Raw genomic sequence first — 4184 nt, forward strand, 5'->3', positions numbered from 1 at the left:
ATTGTATCCAGAAAGTGACAATCTATGTTCCACCATGGTAATAGAATATATAGAACTTTTTCTCATTTTCTTCAGCAGGGCCTAAAATCTAGAAATGTTAGGGAGCATCCCATATCTTGAGAAGCAAGAAGATATCTTCATCTCAATGGCTTTGAATCAGTAAAAATACAACTGTTGTCAAGGAACAGCAGCAACTTTGCATTTCATATTAATATTTACAGAGTATAGGATGAAATTTACTGAGGCTTTCTGATATGGAATACTCGGGCTGAAATAATTTCTTTTCAGAGCCAAGAAAAATAGATTACAAATTAAAGCTGCACACATTCAAAAATGACATCAAGATGTACTATGTTATAGTAAATGTAATATATAATAAAAATGGAATGTTTGCTTTTCAACGTATGGATTATCTTTTGTCAATGTTTGTTTTTTAAGGATGAAATGCTTTGCAGGTTTCATTTTTAATATACTTTCAGTTATAAAGTTTCACAATATCCTAACTCTTTAAACAATAAAAGTGTAAATCACTACATTAGTTTTCAGAATATTTTAAATTATTGATTATTTTTAGCACTGCAGGCTTGCATCAGTATGTTATCAGGTTTAATTGATTCATTAAAGAATGTACATTTTAATTAGTAAGAAGACAGGTTTAAATTCATAGGACCAAAAGAAAAGCATTTTTTAAAAGTTTGCTGTATTAATGTAATAGCCACGCAAAAGAAAAACTATAAAAGATGGTCATTTTTCTTAACACTGACTAGAGGGTGTTGTTTATTAAAAATTGCAAACATGCTTCTTTGTAATATTTCAAAGTCATCAATTTTGATGTACTGGTTATGTGTATATGTATAATCATTAATAATAAATCACTTAAAGACAGGAGATTAATCAACCAAAATTCTACACTAAGTTTAAAAAAAGCCTTGATCTGCATCAGCAAATAATTGTTTGTGTAGCCCTATTCAAATACACATAATCAAATTTGTGCCCACATGCCGGAGAAAGGGGTTTATGTATCCCTTTATTTATGAAAGTTATAGTTACTAAAATTCAAAAACAATAACTCTATTACATTGAGCTGCAGGTTCACACTTTTTAGTTTTCATTTCACTAGAGATGGTTAGTTTCTTATTGATTTAAACAATTAGAATAATACTTTGGGAAACCAACCTTACTATTTGCTTTTTCCAGAAAGTGAAACTGGTATTTTTGTAGAACTTCAAAGAACAATTTATGATGGAAACACTGGCGTCAAAGCAACAGCCCATAAAATACAATAATGTCTAGTAGGAGATGTATAGTTGGTTTACATCTGGTAGATGGCAATCCATATTCTCAAGTATTTATACCTTTTAGTGCCTCAAGTATATTTTGAATTTTACATATTTTTATACAGGTTTAATGAACATATATTTTTACCCAGGTCAGAATGATATATAGCAGCACACTCCATTAAATGCTGCCACCTATGTTGAAACATAATCTATTTTAAAATATCACTCTATATTAGTTTGTAAGTTTGTAAGTTTAATTTTATTTATAGGCTGCCCAATCCCGAAGGACTCCGGGCGGCTTACAGAAGGGAAAAGAAATAAAATAAAATAAAATAAAAATAGAATAAGACAAGTTAAAACGACACAGATACATTCATTTCAGTCGGGGCAGGACCTCAATAATGAGGTCAACAGCCCCAGGCTGCCGGAAAAGCCAGGTCTTGACAGCTTTTCTGAAGGCCATGAGAGTGGGTGAGGTCCGGATTTCTGGGGGTAGTTTGTTCCAAAGGGTCGGGGCAGCCACAGAGAAGCCTCTCCTCCGGGGAGCCGCCAGCCGACATTGTCTGGCTGACGGCATCTGAAGGAGGCCAACCCTGTGGGATCTTACCGGCCGCTGGGAGGAGTGAGGCAGTAGGTGGTCTCGCAGGTATGCTGGTCCTAAGCCATATAGGGCTTTAAAGGTAATAACCAACACCTTGAATTGCGTCCGGAGACCAATGGGTAGCCAGTGCAGCTCGCGGAGGATAGATGTAACATGGGTGTACCTAGATACACCCAATATCGCTCGCGCGGCTGCATTCTGGACTAGTTGCAATCTCCGAACGCTTTTCAAGAGTAGCCTTGAAAAAAAAAGAAATCCATTGTATCTTTGGCTTTTAAAACTGATGTAGTGAATGGCCTTACCACTGAATTATATCCTTTTCCAAAGACAAAGAAAAAAGGTAAGAAGCTGTTTCAGTATGCAGGTAGTCCTTGATTTACAACAGTTTGTTTAGTGACCTTTAAAGTTACAATGGCAGTGAAAAAAGTGACATTACCTACAACCATTATAGCATCCCAATGGTATGTGATCAAAATTCAGATGCTTGGTAACTGGCACTTATTTATGACAGTTGCAATATCCCAGGGTCATGTAATTTTGTGGCTTTCTGACAAAGCAAAGTCAATGGGCAAGCCAGATTCACTTAACAACCCTGTTACTAACTTAAATTAAATTAACCTAGTTTATTTTAGCTTAGCTTATTTTATCTTAGCTTATTTTAGCTTAGTCTAATCTAGCCTAGTCTAGCCTATCATAGCATAGCATAGTTTAGCTTAGTTTAATTTAATTTAACTTAAAATTGATTCACTTAGCAACTGTGGCAAGAAAAGTTGTAAAATGAGGCAAAAATTTACAAATGTCTTACAGTAAGTAAGTACTTACTTACTTAATGAAAGTCTCACTTAGCAACAGGAATTGTGGTCTTAAATCAAGGATAACGTGTACTTTCTGCCTAGAAAGCAAATATCTTAGAAGGTTTGGTGTATTCTTGTGACTCAAATGATGTGTAGCACATCATCTCTGCTGATTGAGGTTGCAAGAGATTGTTATATAACAGAGTTGTGATTATGGTCTCTTAAGGGGCACCAGTTCAAATCTGAATGAAAAATTCGTAAGTAGGAAAAAAGAATGACAATTGTAAGAGATGTTAAATATTCGACTGTAACAAGTTGCATTCTTTAACACTATCCAGCCCTATATGTTTCTGCAAAATAAATAAATTATATATATATATATATATATATATATATATATATATATATATATATATATATATATATATATATATTCATATTCATACTTAATGCATGACAACTAAAGGTCCACATCTTTTGAAGGAATCAAGGGCACAAACTTCAAAATTTGCCTTCCTCTGTTAGACTACAAGGTTATTATATGGATAAAATTAGAAGTGGAACTATATTTTCTATCTTGAGCTTTTCGGGTGGAGAGTGGAATATACAACAGAATCAGAATAAAAGTAAGTAAACAAACCAAAGGAATGTATCCCACAAGCACATACAGAAGCCACATGCCTTACCTTACGGAAGACAGTCGATTTGAAAATTATCTGCTATTTAATGAGTTGTACAGCCTAACAGCAGTTCAGGTGAAGAGCTGTCGGAAGAGGGACTTTATCTTCCATTGCAGCAGGTACTTGCCTCTTGCTTGCAGTTTATATTGGAGCTTATATCACACTGACTTTCTACTTAAAACTATACTGGCTGTTCCTAAATGTGCATCTATGTGAAGGGTTCCCAACATTTTAAGCTGGTACCTTTGATGGAACAGTTGAACTCTGGTTTCTCTGGCTGGGGCTTGGGCTTGGTTGTCTACAGAATGCCATAGGATACTAATCTATACTTTCCTTTCTTTTTGGAACCATGCGTCATTTTAATTTTGTAAAATCTAAGTGATACAGTGACATAGGCACAAAGAAAATATCTGCAGACACATAATTGCCTACTGCCTTAAGGGAAGCAGACTGGATAATTCATTACACAGATCAGCACATATCAGTGTGAAAGAAATGTGTGTTCTCCTTGGTCTTCTTTCTAAGCAATCCTCTCCTTCTAAAAACAACTTGACTTAAAAAGCAAACAGGATTGTTTTTTTTAGTCAGAGGATTGCTTAATCATATTTCAAGTGCATAATAGAAGAGGAAAAGTTGAACAAGAGCAGGCGAGCCCCAAAAACGTCTGTCACTCTGAAGGAAGAAACCCTGACTAAGCCTTGCCCAACAACAAACCAGCGGTCGAGAAAGGGATTTTCCCAACATCACTGTTGGGAAATACTGTCTCCAGTATTGTAATGTACAGGTTTGCAAAATCAGAGCTCTTCCTCCCCCCCTCCCCATTCACCTC

The 4184-nt window shown here is 35.3% G+C and overlaps 1 long non-coding RNA gene across 2 annotated transcripts in view; it reads right to left on the reverse strand.

The window, feature by feature from the left end:
* Positions 1–4184, reverse strand: part of LOC106537916 (uncharacterized) — a 120287-nt gene that overhangs the window by 84995 nt on the left and 31108 nt on the right. The window lies entirely within an intron of this gene.

This window comes from Thamnophis sirtalis, unplaced genomic scaffold, assembly GCF_051295495.1.
Source record: "Thamnophis sirtalis isolate CommonGarterSnake01/CBP01778 unplaced genomic scaffold, rThaSir2_p1.2 scaffold_4, whole genome shotgun sequence".
NCBI lineage: Eukaryota > Metazoa > Chordata > Lepidosauria > Squamata > Natricidae > Thamnophis > Thamnophis sirtalis.